This window comes from Salmo salar, chromosome 27 (assembly GCF_965601325.2).
Source record: "Salmo salar chromosome 27, fSalSal1, whole genome shotgun sequence".
Taxonomy (NCBI): domain Eukaryota; kingdom Metazoa; phylum Chordata; class Actinopteri; order Salmoniformes; family Salmonidae; genus Salmo; species Salmo salar.
The window spans coordinates 17000421-17015966 of record NC_138317.1 but is presented as its reverse complement, the minus strand read 5'-3'; the positions used below and the strand labels follow the sequence as shown (position 1 = coordinate 17015966).

General features: G+C 38.4%; 15 non-coding genes across 15 annotated transcripts; all 15 read left to right on the top strand.

Annotated features, from left to right (window-relative positions):
- The first annotated feature begins 182 nt into the window (after positions 1 to 182).
- Positions 183 to 265, top strand: trnal-caa (transfer RNA leucine (anticodon CAA)). The gene has a single exon. It is a non-coding gene; the product is annotated as a tRNA-Leu (tRNA).
- A 3015-nt stretch (positions 266 to 3280) lies between these two features.
- On the top strand, positions 3281 to 3363 carry trnal-uaa (transfer RNA leucine (anticodon UAA)). Its single transcript has one exon. It is a non-coding gene; the product is annotated as a tRNA-Leu (tRNA).
- Positions 3364 to 4110: 747 nt separating this feature from the next.
- trnal-uaa (transfer RNA leucine (anticodon UAA)) lies at positions 4111 to 4193 on the top strand. Its single transcript has one exon. It is a non-coding gene; the product is annotated as a tRNA-Leu (tRNA).
- A 747-nt stretch (positions 4194 to 4940) lies between these two features.
- trnal-uaa (transfer RNA leucine (anticodon UAA)) lies at positions 4941 to 5023 on the top strand. The gene has a single exon. It is a non-coding gene; the product is annotated as a tRNA-Leu (tRNA).
- A 747-nt stretch (positions 5024 to 5770) lies between these two features.
- On the top strand, positions 5771 to 5853 carry trnal-uaa (transfer RNA leucine (anticodon UAA)). The gene has a single exon. It is a non-coding gene; the product is annotated as a tRNA-Leu (tRNA).
- A 747-nt stretch (positions 5854 to 6600) lies between these two features.
- Positions 6601 to 6683, top strand: trnal-uaa (transfer RNA leucine (anticodon UAA)). Its single transcript has one exon. It is a non-coding gene; the product is annotated as a tRNA-Leu (tRNA).
- Positions 6684 to 7430: 747 nt separating this feature from the next.
- On the top strand, positions 7431 to 7513 carry trnal-uaa (transfer RNA leucine (anticodon UAA)). The gene has a single exon. It is a non-coding gene; the product is annotated as a tRNA-Leu (tRNA).
- Positions 7514 to 8260: 747 nt separating this feature from the next.
- trnal-uaa (transfer RNA leucine (anticodon UAA)) lies at positions 8261 to 8343 on the top strand. Its single transcript has one exon. It is a non-coding gene; the product is annotated as a tRNA-Leu (tRNA).
- Positions 8344 to 9090: 747 nt separating this feature from the next.
- On the top strand, positions 9091 to 9173 carry trnal-uaa (transfer RNA leucine (anticodon UAA)). The gene has a single exon. It is a non-coding gene; the product is annotated as a tRNA-Leu (tRNA).
- A 747-nt stretch (positions 9174 to 9920) lies between these two features.
- Positions 9921 to 10003, top strand: trnal-uaa (transfer RNA leucine (anticodon UAA)). The gene has a single exon. It is a non-coding gene; the product is annotated as a tRNA-Leu (tRNA).
- A 747-nt stretch (positions 10004 to 10750) lies between these two features.
- Positions 10751 to 10833, top strand: trnal-uaa (transfer RNA leucine (anticodon UAA)). Its single transcript has one exon. It is a non-coding gene; the product is annotated as a tRNA-Leu (tRNA).
- A 748-nt stretch (positions 10834 to 11581) lies between these two features.
- On the top strand, positions 11582 to 11664 carry trnal-uaa (transfer RNA leucine (anticodon UAA)). Its single transcript has one exon. It is a non-coding gene; the product is annotated as a tRNA-Leu (tRNA).
- A 747-nt stretch (positions 11665 to 12411) lies between these two features.
- trnal-uaa (transfer RNA leucine (anticodon UAA)) lies at positions 12412 to 12494 on the top strand. The gene has a single exon. It is a non-coding gene; the product is annotated as a tRNA-Leu (tRNA).
- A 1578-nt stretch (positions 12495 to 14072) lies between these two features.
- trnal-uaa (transfer RNA leucine (anticodon UAA)) lies at positions 14073 to 14155 on the top strand. The gene has a single exon. It is a non-coding gene; the product is annotated as a tRNA-Leu (tRNA).
- A 747-nt stretch (positions 14156 to 14902) lies between these two features.
- Positions 14903 to 14985, top strand: trnal-uaa (transfer RNA leucine (anticodon UAA)). The gene has a single exon. It is a non-coding gene; the product is annotated as a tRNA-Leu (tRNA).
- The last annotated feature ends 561 nt before the right edge of the window (positions 14986 to 15546 follow it).

Genomic DNA, 15546 nt, shown 5'->3' with positions numbered 1-15546 from the left:
TAAGGCGTTAGACTCATGATCTAAATTAAAATGTTCTTGTTGGTTCGAAATCTACATCTGGTAGAACGTTTGATTTGGATGTAATCAAGTTTCATTTACATATTGTCTGGATCAAAGGCAAAAAATCTGACTGTGTGCTCCTTATTCCATTTTGACTGGGCCCTTGATTTTCTGTTCTTTACACCAGGATGGCCGAGAGGTTAAGGCGTTGGACTCAAGATCCAATGGACATATGTCCTCGTGGGTTCGAACCCTACTCCTGGTAGAAGTTTGTCTTTGATTCGGATGTTATCAATTGACCTTTCACTCATTGGACATTTTTTTGGATCAAAGCTGAAAGAATTGACTTTGTTTCCCATATTCCGACTTGACTCAGCAAGTGTTTATCCTTTAAAAACACAAAAGATGGCTGAGTGGTTAAGGTGTTAGAGTCATTATCAACTCAATTGATGTTCTTCTTGCTTCGAAACCCCATTCTTGTATTAAGTTTGATTTGGATGTCAACAAGTCTCGTTTAAATATTGTCTGGCTCAATGCCAAAATAACTGACTGTGTGCTCCTCATTCCAATTTCACTGGGATCTTGATCGTACTTTATTTACACCAGGATGGCTGAGTGGTTTTGACGTTGGAATAAAAATCCAATGAACAGTATGTTCTCATGGGTACCAACCCCATTCCTGGAAAAAGTTTACTTTAGATGTAATCAACCCTCCTTTCACTCATTTACATTTAGCGGGGATCAAATCTGAAAGAAATGACTATGACAAGTTCTTCCATTTTGACTCAGCTCTTGTTAATCTTTTAGAAACACCTGGATGGCAGTGTGTTAAAGGCATTAGAATCATGATCGAAATAAAAATGTTCTTGTTGGTAAGAAATCTACATCTGGTAGAACGTTTGATTTGGATGTAATCAAGTTTCATTTACATATTGTCTGGATCAAAGGCAAAAAATCTGACTGTGTGCTCCTTATTCCATTTTGACTGGGCCCTTGATGTTGTGATCTTTACACCAGGATGGCCGAGAGGTTAACCTCTTGGGGCTAGGTGGGACGCTAGCGTGCCACCCGTGGTGCACTCCATCAACAGCAGGTGCATTTCAAGAGCGGCAAATTTGAATCCAAATAAATGTCAAAATTCAAATTTTTCAAAAATACAACTATTTTACACCATTTGAAAGATAAACATCTCCTTAATCTAACCACGTTTTATGATTTCAAAAAGGTTTTACGGCGAAAGCATAAATTTAGAGTATGTTAGGACAGTACATTTACAAGAGTTGTGTGTAATGTTTTGTCAAGTCAAAGACAGGGTCACCAAAACCATAAAACCAGCTAAAATGATGCACTAACCTTTTACAATCTCCATCAGATGACACTCCTAGGACATTATGTTAGACAATGCATGCATTTTTAGTTCTATCAAGTTCATATTTATATCCAAAAACAGCGTTTTACTATGGCATTGATGTTGAGGAAATCGTTTCCCTCCAATAACCGGCAGTCAAGTCAGCGTAACAAATTAAATAATTAAAATTAGAAAACATTGGTAAAATATTATATTGTCATTTAAAGAATTATAGATTTACATCTCTTGAACGCAATCAACTTGCCAGATTTAAAAATAACCTTACTGGGAAATCACACTTTGCAATAATCTGAGCACTGCGCCCAGAAAAATACGCGTTGCGATACAGACTAGACGTCATGTTGGGGAGATCTAAAATCGAAAATACTATGTAAATAATCCATTACCTTTGATTCTCTTCATCAGATGTCACTTCCAGGTATCACAGGTCCATAACGAATGTAGTTTTGTTCAAAAAACCTCATCATTTATGTCCAAAAATCTCCGTCTCGTTAGCACATGATGTAAGCCAGCCGGACTTCTCGTCATGAACGAGGGGAAAAAATATATTTCCGTTCGTTCAAACATGTCAAACGTTGTATAGCATAAATCATTAGGGCCTTTTTTAACCAGAACATGAATAATATTCAAGGTGGACGAATGCATACTCTTTTATAACGTATTGGAACGAGGGTACCCAACATGAACTCGCGCGCCAGGTGTCTAATGGGACATCATCGTTCCATGGCTCTTGTTCGGTCAGATCTCCCTCCAGAAGACTCAAAACACTTTGTAAAGGCTGGTGACATCTAGTGGAAGCAATAGGAAGTGCCAAAATATTCCTAAGCCCCTGTGTTTTTCAATGGGATAGGTTTAAAGTCAATACAACACATCAGGTATCCACTTCCTGTCAGAAAATGTCTCAGGGTTTTGCCTGCCAAATGAGTTCTGTTATACTCACAGACACCATTCAAACAGTTTTGGAAACTTTAGAGTGTTTTCTATCCATATATAATAAGTATATGCATATTCTAGTTACTGGGTAGGATTAGTAACCAGATTAAATCGGGTACATTTTTTTTATCCAGACGTGCAAATGCTGCCCCCTAGACCCAACAGGTTAAGGCGTTGGACTTAAGATCCAATGGACATATGTCCTCGTGGGTTCGAACCCCACTCCTGGTAGAAGTTTGTCTTTGATTCGGATGTTATCAATTGACCTTTCACTCATTGGACATTTTTTTGGATCAAAGCTGAAAGAATTGACTTTGTTTCCCATATTCCGACTTGACTCAGCAAGTGTTTATCCTTTAAAAACACAAAAGATGGCTGAGTGGTTAAGGTGTTAGAGTCATTATCAACTCAATTGTTGTTCTTCTTGCTTCAAAACCCTATTCTTGTATTAAGTTTGATTTGGATGTCAACAAGTCTCGTTTAGATATTGTCTGGCTCAAAGCCAAAATAACTGACTGTGTGCTCCTCATTCCAATTTCACTGGGCTCTTGATCGTACTCTATTTACACCAGGATGGCTGAGTGGTTTTGACGTTGGAATAAAAATCCAATGAACAGTATGTTCTCATGGGTACCAACCCCATTCCTGGAAAAAGTTTACTTTAGATGTAATCAACCCTCCTTTCACTCATTTACATTTAGCGGGGATCAAATCTGAAAGAAATGACTATGACAAGTTCTTCCATTTTGACTCAGCTCTTGTTAATCTTTTAGAAACACCTGGATGGCAGTGTGTTAAAGGCATTAGAATCATGATCGAAATAAAAATGTTCTTGTTGGTAAGAAATCTACATCTGGTAGAACGTTTGATTTGGATGTAATCAAGTTTCATTTACATATTGTCTGGATCAAAGGCAAAAAATCTGACTGTGTGCTCCTTATTCCATTTTGACTGGGCCCTTGATGTTGTGATCTTTACACCAGGATGGCCGAGAGGTTAAGGCGTTGGACGTAAGATCCAATGGACATATGTCCTCGTGGGTTCGAACCCCACTCCTGGTAGAAGTTTGTCTTTGATTCGGATGTTATCAATTGACCTTTCACTCATTGGACATTTTTTTGGATCAAAGCTGAAAGAATTGACTTTGTTTCCCATATTCCGACTTGACTCAGCAAGTGTTTATCCTTTAAAAACACAAAAGATGGCTGAGTGGTTAAGGTGTTAGAGTCATTATCAACTCAATTGATGTTCTTCTTGCTTCGAAACCCCATTCTTGTATTAAGTTTGATTTGGATGTCAACAAGTCTCGTTTAAATATTGTCTGGCTCAATGCCAAAATAACTGACTGTGTGCTCCTCATTCCAATTTCACTGGGATCTTGATCGTACTTTATTTACACCAGGATGGCTGAGTGGTTTTGACGTTGGAATAAAAATCCAATGAACAGTATGTTCTCATGGGTACCAACCCCATTCCTGGAAAAAGTTTACTTTAGATGTAATCAACCCTCCTTTCACTCATTTACATTTAGCGGGGATCAAATCTGAAAGAAATGACTATGACAAGTTCTTCCATTTTGACTCAGCTCTTGTTAATCTTTTAGAAACACCTGGATGGCAGTGTGTTAAAGGCATTAGAATCATGATCGAAATAAAAATGTTCTTGTTGGTTCGAAATCTACATCTGGTAGAACGTTTGATTTGGATGTAATCAAGTTTCATTTACATATTGTCTGGATCAAAGGCAAAAAATCTGACTGTGTGCTCCTTATTCCATTTTGACTGGGCCCTTGATGTTGTGATCTTTACACCAGGATGGCCGAGAGGTTAAGGCGTTGGACTTAAGATCCAATGGACATATGTCCTCGTGGGTTCGAACCCCACTCCTGGTAGAAGTTTGTCTTTGATTCGGATGTTATCAATTGACCTTTCACTCATTGGACATTTTTTTGGATCAAAGCTGAAAGAATTGACTTTGTTTCCCATATTCCGACTTGACTCAGCAAGTGTTTATCCTTTAAAAACACAAAAGATGGCTGAGTGGTTAAGGTGTTAGAGTCATTATCAACTCAATTGTTGTTCTTCTTGCTTCGAAACCCTATTCTTGTATTAAGTTTGATTTGGATGTCAACAAGTCTCGTTTAGATATTGTCTGGCTCAAAGCCAAAATAACTGACTGTGTGCTCCTCATTCCAATTTCACTGGGCTCTTGATCGTACTCTATTTACACCAGGATGGCTGAGTGGTTTTGACGTTGGAATAAAAATCCAATGAACAGTATGTTCTCATGGGTACCAACCCCATTCCTGGAAAAAGTTTACTTTAGATGTAATCAACCCTCCTTTCACTCATTTACATTTAGCGGGGATCAAATCTGAAAGAAATGAATATGACAAGTTCTTCCATTTTGACTCAGCTCTTGTTAATCTTTTAGAAACACCTGGATGGCAGTGTGTTAAAGGCATTAGAATCATGATCGAAATAAAAATGTTCTTGTTGGTAAGAAATCTACATCTGGTAGAACGTTTGATTTGGATGTAATCAAGTTTCATTTACATATTGTCTGGATCAAAGGCAAAAAATCTGACTGTGTGCTCCTTATTCCATTTTGACTGGGCCCTTGATGTTGCGATCTTTACACCAGGATGGCCGAGAGGTTAAGGCGTTGGACGTAAGATCCAATGGACATATGTCCTCGTGGGTTCGAACCCCACTCCTGGTAGAAGTTTGTCTTTGATTCGGATGTTATCAATTGACCTTTCACTCATTGGACATTTTTTTGGATCAAAGCTGAAAGAATTGACTTTGTTTCCCATATTCCGACTTGACTCAGCAAGTGTTTATCCTTTAAAAACACAAAAGATGGCTGAGTGGTTAAGGTGTTAGAGTCATTATCAACTCAATTGTTGTTCTTCTTGCTTCGAAACCCTATTCTTGTATTAAGTTTGATTTGGATGTCAACAAATCTCGTTTAGATATTGTCTGGCTCAAAGCCAAAAAAACTGACTGTGTGCTCCTCATTCCAATTTCACTGGGCTCTTGATCGTACTCTATTTACACCAGGATGGCTGAGTGGTTTAGACATTGGAATTAAAGTCCAATGAACAGTATGTTCTTGTGGGTTCCAACCCCATTCCTCGAAAAATTTTACTTTGGATGTAATCAACCCTCCTTTCACTCTTTTACATTTAGCGTTGATCGAATCTGAAAGAAATGACAATGAAAAGTTCTTCCATTTTGACTCAGCTCTTGTTAATCTTTTAGAAACACCTGGATGGCAGTGTGTTTAAGGCGTTAGACTCATGATCAAAATTAAAATGTTCTTGTTGGTTCGAAATCTACATCTGGTAGAATGTTTGATTTGGATGTAATCAAGTTTCATTTACATATTGTCTGGATCAAAGGCAAAAAATCTGACTGTGTGCTCCTTATTCCATTTTGACTGGGCCCTTGATGTTGTGTTCTTTACACCAGGATGGCCGAGAGGTTAAGGCATTAGACTTAAGATCCAATGGACATATGTCCTCGTGGGTTCGAACCCCACTCCTGGTAGAAATTTTTCGTTGATTTGGATTTTGTCAATTGTCCTTCCACTCATTGGAAATTTGTTTGGATCAAAGCTGAAAGAATTGACTTTGTTTCCCATATTCCGACTTGACTCAGCAAGTGTTAATCCTTTAAAAACACAAAAGATGGCTGAGTGGTTAAGGTGTTAGAGTCATTATCAACTCAATTGATGTTCTTCTTGCTTCGAAACCCCATTCTTGTATTAAGTTTGATTTGGATGTCAACAAGTCTCGTTTAGATATTGTCTGGCTCAATGCCAAAATAACTGACTGTGTGCTCCTCATTCCAATTTCACTGGGCTCTTGATCGTACTCTATTTACACCACGATGGCTGAGTGGTTTAGACATTGGAATTAAAGTCCAATGAACAGTATGTTCTTGTGGGTTCCAACCCCATTCCTCGAAAAAGTTTTTTTGGGATGTAATCAACCCTCCTTTCACTCTTTTACATTTAGCGTGGATCGAATCTGAAAGAAATGACAATGAAAAGTTCTTCCATTTTGACTCAGCTCTAGTTAATCTTTTAGAAACACCTGGATGGCAGTGTGTTTAAGGCGTTAGACTCATGATCAAAATTAAAATGTTCTTGTTGGTTCGAAATCTACATCTGGTAGAATGTTTGATTTGGATGTAATCAAGTTTCATTTACATATTGTCTGGATCAAAGGCAAAACATCTGACTGTGTGCTCCTTATTCCATTTTGACTGGGCCCTTGATGTTGTGTTCTTTACACCAGGATGGCCGAGAGGTTAAGGCGTTAGACTTAAGATCCAATGGACGTATGTCCTCGTGGGTTCGAACCCCACTCCTGGTAGAAGTTTGTCGTTGATTTGGATTTTGTCAATTGTCCTTCCACTCATTGGAAATTTGTTTGGATCAAAGCTGAAAGAATTGACTTTGTTTCCCATATTCCGACTTGACTCAGCAAGTGTTTATCCTTTAAAAACACAAAAGATGGCTGAGTGGTTAAGGTGTTAGAGTCATTATCAACTCAATTGATGTTCTTCTTGCTTCGAAACCCCATTCTTGTATTAAGTTTGATTTGGATGTCAACAAGTCTCGTTTAAATATTGTCTGGCTCAATGCCAAAATAACTGACTGTGTGCTCCTCATTCCAATTTCACTGGGATCTTGATCGTACTTTATTTACACCAGGATGGCTGAGTGGTTTTGACGTTGGAATAAAAATCCAATGAACAGTATGTTCTCATGGGTACCAACCCCATTCCTGGAAAAAGTTTACTTTAGATGTAATCAACCCTCCTTTCACTCATTTACATTTAGCGGGGATCAAATCTGAAAGAAATGACTATGACAAGTTCTTCCATTTTGACTCAGCTCTTGTTAATCTTTTAGAAACACCTGGATGGCATTGTGTTAAAGGCATTAGAATCATGATCGAAATAAAAATGTTCTTGTTGGTTCGAAATCTACATCTGGTAGAACGTTTGATTTGGATGTAATCAAGTTTCATTTACATATTGTCTGGATCAAAGGCAAAAAATCTGACTGTGTGCTCCTTATTCCATTTTGACTGGGCCCTTGATGTTGTGATCTTTACACCAGGATGGCCGAGAGGTTAAGGCGTTGGACTTAAGATCCAATGGACATATGTCCTCGTGGGTTCGAACCCCACTCCTGGTAGAAGTTTGTCTTTGATTCGGATGTTATCAATTGACCTTTCACTCATTGGACATTTTTTTGGATCAAAGCTGAAAGAATTGACTTTGTTTCCCATATTCCGACTTGACTCAGCAAGTGTTTATCCTTTAAAAACACAAAAGATGGCTGAGTGGTTAAGGTGTTAGAGTCATTATCAACTCAATTGTTGTTCTTCTTGCTTCGAAACCCCATTCTTGTATTAAGTTTGATTTGGATGTCAACAAGTCTCGTTTAGATATTGTCTGGCTCAAAGCCAAAATAACTGACTGTGTGCTCCTCATTCCAATTTCACTGGGCTCTTGATCGTACTCTATTTACACCAGGATGGCTGAGTGGTTTTGACGTTGGAATAAAAATCCAATGAACAGTATGTTCTCATGGGTACCAACCCCATTCCTGGAAAAAGTTTACTTTAGATGTAATCAACCCTCCTTTCACTCATTTACATTTAGCGGGGATCAAATCTGAAAGAAATGACTATGACAAGTTCTTCCATTTTGACTCAGCTCTTGTTAATCTTTTAGAAACACCTGGATGGCAGTGTGTTAAAGGCATTAGAATCATGATCGAAATAAAAATGTTCTTGTTGGTAAGAAATCTACATCTGGTAGAACGTTTGATTTGGATGTAATCAAGTTTCATTTACATATTGTCTGGATCAAAGGCAAAAAATCTGACTGTGTGCTCCTTATTCCATTTTGACTGGGCCCTTGATGTTGCGATCTTTACACCAGGATGGCCGAGAGGTTAAGGCGTTGGACGTAAGATCCAATGGACATATGTCCTCGTAGGTTCGAACCCCACTCCTGGTAGAAGTTTGTCTTTGATTCGGATGTTATCAATTGACCTTTCACTCATTGGACATTTTTTTGGATCAAAGCTGAAAGAATTGACTTTGTTTCCCATATTCCGACTTGACTCAGCAAGTGTTTATCCTTTAAAAACACAAAAGATGGCTGAGTGGTTAAGGTGTTAGAGTCATTATCAACTCAATTGTTGTTCTTCTTGCTTCGAAACCCTATTCTTGTATTAAGTTTGATTTGGATGTCAACAAGTCTCGTTTAGATATTGTCTGGCTCAAAGCCAAAAAAACTGACTGTGTGCTCCTCATTCCAATTTCACTGGGCTCTTGATCGTACTCTATTTACACCAGGATGGCTGAGTGGTTTAGACATTGGAATTAAAGTCCAATGAACAGTATGTTCTTGTGGGTTCCAACCCCATTCCTCGAAACAGTTTACTTTGGATGTAATCAACCCTCCTTTCACTCTTTTACATTTAGCGTGGATCGAATCTGAAAGAAATGACAATGAAAAGTTCTTCCATTTTGACTCAGCTCTTGTTAATCTTTTAGAAACACCTGGATGGCAGTGTGTTTAAGGCGTTAGACTCATGATCAAAATTAAAATGTTCTTGTTGGTTCGAAATCTACATCTGGTAGAATGTTTGATTTGGATGTAATCAAGTTTCATTTACATATTGTCTGGATCAAAGGCAAAAAATCTGACTGTGTGCTCCTTATTCCATTTTGACTGGGCCCTTGATGTTGTGTTCTTTACACCAGGATGGCCGAGAGGTTAAGGCATTAGACTTAAGATCCAATGGACATATGTCCTCGTGGGTTCGAACCCCACTCCTGGTAGAAATTTTTCGTTGATTTGGATTTTGTCAATTGTCCTTCCACTCATTGGAAATTTGTTTGGATCAAAGCTGAAAGAATTGACTTTGTTTCCCATATTCCGACTTGACTCAGCAAGTGTTAATCCTTTAAAAACACAAAAGATGGCTGAGTGGTTAAGGTGTTAGAGTCATTATCAACTCAATTGATGTTCTTCTTGCTTCGAAACCCCATTCTTGTATTAAGTTTGATTTGGATGTCAACAAGTCTCGTTTAGATATTGTCTGGCTCAATGCCAAAATAACTGACTGTGTGCTCCTCATTCCAATTTCACTGGGCTCTTGATCGTACTCTATTTACACCAGGATGGCTGAGTGGTTTAGACATTGGAATTAAAGTCCAATGAACAGTATGTTCTTGTGGGTTCCAACCCCATTCCTCGAAAAAGTTTACTTTGGATGTAATCAACCCTCCTTTCACTCTTTTACATTTAGCGTGGATCGAATCTGAAAGAAATGACAATGAAAAGTTCTTCCATTTTGACTCAGCTCTAGTTAATCTTTTAGAAACACCTGGATGGCAGTGTGTTTAAGGCGTTAGACTCATGATCAAAATTAAAATGTTCTTGTTGGTTCGAAATCTACATCTGGTAGAATGTTTGATTTGGATGTAATCAAGTTTCATTTACATATTGTCTGGATCAAAGGCAAAACATCTGACTGTGTGCTCCTTATTCCATTTTGACTGGGCCCTTGATGTTGTGTTCTTTACACCAGGATGGCCGAGAGGTTAAGGCGTTAGACTTAAGATCCAATGGACGTATGTCCTCGTGGGTTCGAACCCCAGTCCTGGTAGAAGTTTGTCGTTGATTTGGATTTTGTCAATTGTCCTTCCACTCATTGGAAATTTGTTTGGATCAAAGCTGAAAGAATTGACTTTGTTTCCCATATTCCGACTTGACTCAGCAAGTGTTTATCCTTTAAAAACACAAAAGATGGCTGAGTGGTTAAGGTGTTAGAGTCATTATCAACTCAATTGATGTTCTTCTTGCTTCGAAACCCCATTCTTGTATTAAGTTTGATTTGGATGTCAACAAGTCTCGTTTAAATATTGTCTGGCTCAATGCCAAAATAACTGACTGTGTGCTCCTCATTCCAATTTCACTGGGATCTTGATCGTACTTTATTTACACCAGGATGGCTGAGTGGTTTTGACGTTGGAATAAAAATCCAATGAACAGTATGTTCTCATGGGTACCAACCCCATTCCTGGAAAAAGTTTACTTTAGATGTAATCAACCCTCCTTTCACTCATTTACATTTAGCGGGGATCAAATCTGAAAGAAATGACTATGACAAGTTCTTCCATTTTGACTCAGCTCTTGTTAATCTTTTAGAAACACCTGGATGGCAGTGTGTTAAAGGCATTAGAATCATGATCGAAATAAAAATGTTCTTGTTGGTTCGAAATCTACATCTGGTAGAACGTTTGATTTGGATGTAATCAAGTTTCATTTACATATTGTCTGGATCAAAGGCAAAACATCTGACTGTGTGCTCCTTATTCCATTTTGACTGGGCCCTTGATGTTGTGATCTTTACACCAGGATGGCCGAGAGGTTAAGGCGTTGGACTTAAGATCCAATGGACATATGTCCTCGTGGGTTCGAACCCCACTCCTGGTAGAAGTTTGTCTTTGATTCGGATGTTATCAATTGACCTTTCATTCATTGGACATTTTTTTGGATCAAAGCTGAAAGAATTGACTTTGTTTCCCATATTCCGACTTGACTCAGCAAGTGTTTATCCTTTAAAAACACAAAAGATGGCTGAGTGGTTAAGGTGTTAGAGTCATTATCAACTCAATTGATGTTCTTCTTGCTTCGAAAACCCCATTCTTGTATTAAGTTTGATTTGGATGTCAACAAGTCTCGTTTAAATATTGTCTGGCTCAATGCCAAAATAACTGACTGTGTGCTCCTCATTCCAATTTCACTGGGATCTTGATCGTACTTTATTTACACCAGGATGGCTGAGAGGTTTTGACGTTGGAATAAAAATCCAATGAACAGTATGTTCTCATGGGTACCAACCCCATTCCTGGAAAAAGTTTACTTTAGATGTAATCAACCCTCCTTTCACTCATTTACATTTAGCGGGGATCAAATCTGAAAGAAATGACTATGACAAGTTCTTCCATTTTGACTCAGCTCTTGTTAATCTTTTAGAAACACCTGGATGGCAGTGTGTTAAAGGCATTAGAATCATGATCGAAATAAAAATGTTCTTGTTGGTAAGAAATCTACATCTGGTAGAACGTTTGATTTGGATGTAATCAAGTTTCATTTACATATTGTCTGGATCAAAGGCAAAAAATCTGACTGTGTGCTCCTTATTCCATTTTGACTGGGCCCTTGATGTTGTGATCTTTACACCAGGATGGCCGAGAGGTTAAGGCGTTGGACTTAAGATCCAATGGACATATGTCCTCGTGGGTTCGAACCCCACTCCTAGTAGAAGTTTGTCTTTGATTCGGATGTTATCAATTGACCTTTCACTCATTGGACATTTTTTTGGATCAAAGCTGAAAGAATTGACTTTGTTTCCCATATTCCGACTTGACTCAGCAAGTGTTTATCCTTTAAAAACACAAAAGATGGCTGAGTGGTTAAGGTGTTAGAGTCATTATCAACTCAATTGTTGTTCTTCTTGCTTCGAAACCCTATTCTTGTATTAAGTTTGATTTGGATGTCAACAAGTCTCGTTTAGATATTGTCTGGCTCAAAGCCAAAATAACTGACTGTGTGCTCCTCATTCCAATTTCACTGGGCTCTTGATCGTACTCTATTTACACCAGGATGGCTGAGTGGTTTTGACGTTGGAATAAAAATCCAATGAACAGTATGTTCTCATGGGTACCAACCCCATTCCTGGAAAAAGTTTACTTTAGATGTAATCAACCCTCCTTTCACTCATTTACATTTAGCGGGGATCAAATCTGAAAGAAATGACTATGACAAGTTCTTCCATTTTGACTCAGCTCTTGTTAATCTTTTAGAAACACCTGGATGGCAGTGTGTTAAAGGCATTAGAATCATGATCGAAATAAAAATGTTCTTGTTGGTAAGAAATCTACATCTGGTAGAACGTTTGATTTGGATGTAATCAAGTTTCATTTACATATTGTCTGGATCAAAGGCAAAAAATCTGACTGTGTGCTCCTTATTCCATTTTGACTGGGCCCTTGATGTTGTGATCTTTACACCAGGATGGCCGAGAGGTTAAGGCGTTGGACGTAAGATCCAATGGACATTTGTCCTCGTGGGTTCGAACCCCACTCCTGGTAGAAGTTTGTCTTTGATTCGGATGTTATCAACTGACCTTTCACTCATTGGACATTTTTTTGGATCAAAGCTGAAAGAATTGACTTTGTTTCCCATATTCCGACTTGACTCAGCAAGTGTTTATCCTTTAAAAACACAAAAGATGGCTGAGTGGTTAAGGTGTTAGAGTCATTATCAACTCAATTGTTGTTCTTCTTGCTTCGAAACCCTATTCTTGTATTAAGTTTGATTTGGATGTCAACAAGTCTCGTTTAGATATTGTCTGGCTCAAAGCCAAAAAAACTGACTGTGTGCTCCTCATTCCAATTTCACTGGGCTCTTGATCGTACTCTATTTACACCAGGATGGCTGAGTGGTTTAGACATTGGAATTAAAGTCCAATGAACAGTATGTTCTTGTGGGTTCCAACCCCATTCCTCGAAAAAGTTTACTTTGGATGTAATCAACCCTCCTTTCACTCTTTTACATTTAGCGTGGATCGAATCTGAAAGAAATGACAATGAAAAGTTCTTCCATTTTGACTCAGCTCTAGTTAATCTTTTAGAAACACCTGGATGGCAGTGTGTTTAAGGCGTTAGACTCATGATCAAAATTAAAATGTTCTTGTTGGTTCGAAATCTACATCTGGTAGAATGTTTGATTTGGATGTAATCAAGTTTCATTTACATATTGTCTGGATCAAAGGCAAAACATCTGACTGTGTGCTCCTTATTCCATTTTGACTGGGCCCTTGATGTTGTGTTCTTTACACCAGGATGGCCGAGAGGTTAAGGCGTTAGACATTAAGATCCAATGGACGTATGTCCTCGTGGGTTCGAACCCCACTCCTGGTAGAAGTTTGTCGTTGATTTGGATTTTGTCAATTGTCCTTCCACTCATTGGAAATTTGTTTGGATCAAAGCTGAAAGAATTGACTTTGTTTCCCATATTCCGACTTGACTCAGCAAGTGTTTATCCTTTAAAAACACAAAAGATGGCTGAGTGGTTAAGGTGTTAGAGTCATTATCAACTCAATTGATGTTCTTCTTGCTTCGAAACCCCATTCTTGTATTAAGTTTGATTTGGATGTCAACAAGTCTCGTTTAAATATTGTCTGGCTCAATGCCAAAATAACTGACTGTGTGCTCCTCATTCCAATTTCACTGGGATCTTGATCGTACTTTATTTACACCAGGATGGCTGAGTGGTTTTGACGTTGGAATAAAAATCCAATGAACAGTATGTTCTCATGGGTACCAACCCCATTCCTGGAAAAAGTTTACTTTAGATGTAATCAACCCTCCTTTCACTCATTTACATTTAGCGGGGATCAAATCTGAAAGAAATGACTATGACAAGTTCTTCCATTTTGACTCAGCTCTTGTTAATCTTTTAGAAACACCTGGATGGCAGTGTGTTAAAGGCATTAGAATCATGATCGAAATAAAAATGTTCTTGTTGGTTCGAAATCTACATCTGGTAGAACGTTTGATTTGGATGTAATCAAGTTTCATTTACATATTGTCTGGATCAAAGGCAAAACATCTGACTGTGTGCTCCTTATTCCATTTTGACTGGGCCCTTGATGTTGTGATCTTTACACCAGGATGGCCGAGAGGTTAAGGCTTTGGACTTAAGATACAATGGACATATGTCCTCGTGGGTTCGAACCCCACTCCTGGTAGAAGTTTGTCTTTGATTCGGATGTTATCAATTGACCTTTCACTCATTGGACATTTTTTTGGATCAAAGCTGAAAGAATTGACTTTGTTTCCCATATTCCGACTTGACTCAGCAAGTGTTTATCCTTTAAAAACACAAAAGATGGCTGAGTGGTTAAGGTGTTAGAGTCATTATCAACTCAATTGTTGTTCTTCTTGCTTCGAAACCCTATTCTTGTATTAAGTTTGATTTGGATGTCAACAAGTCTCGTTTAGATATTGTCTGGCTCAAAGCCAAAAAAACTGACTGTGTGCTCCTCATTCCAATTTCACTGGGCTCTTGATCGTACTCTATTTACACCAGGATGGCTGAGTGGTTTAGACATTGGAATTAAAGTCCAATGAACAGTATGTTCTTGTGGGTTCCAACCCCATTCCTCGAAAAAGTTTACTTTGGATGTAATCAACCCTCCTTTCACTCTTTTACATTTAGCGTGGATCGAATCTGAAAGAAATGACAATGAAAAGTTCTTCCATTTTGACTCAGCTCTTGTTAATCTTTTAGAAACACCTGGATGGCAGTGTGTTTAAGGCGTTAGACTCATGATCAAAATTAAAATGTTCTTGTTGGTTCGAAATCTACATCTGGTAGAATGTTTGATTTGGATGTAATCAAGTTTCATTTACATATTGTCTGGATCAAAGGCAAAAAATCTGACTGTGTGCTCCTTATTCCATTTTGACTGGGCCCTTGATGTTGTGATCTTTACACCAGGATGGCCGAGAGGTTAAGGCGTTGGACGTAAGATCCAATGGACATATGTCCTCGTGGGTTCGAACCGCACTCCTGGTAGAAGTTTGTCTTTGATTCGGATGTTATCAATTGACCTTTCACTCATTGGACATTTTTTTGGATCAAAGCTGAAAGAATTGACTTTGTTTCCCATATTCCGACTTGACTCAGCAAGTGTTAATCCTTTAAAAACACAAAAGATGGCTGAGTGGTTAAGGTGTTAGAGTCATTATCAACTCAATTGATGTTCTTCTTGCTTCGAAACCCCATTCTTGTATTAAGTTTGATTTGGATGTCAACAAGTCTCGTTTAGATATTGTCTGGCTCAATGCCAAAATAACTGACTGTGTGCTCCTCATTCCAATTTCACTGGGCTCTTGATCGTACTCTATTTACACCAGGATGGCTGAGTGGTTTAGACATTGGAATTAAAGTCCAATGAACAGTATGTTCTTGTGGGTTCCAACCCCATTCCTCGAAAAAAAATTTTGGGGATGTAATCAACCCTCCTTTCACTCTTTTACATTTAGCGTGGATCGAATCTGAAAGAAATGACAATGAAAAGTTCTTCCATTTTGACTCAGCTCTAGTTAATCTTTTAGAAACACCTGGATGGCAGTG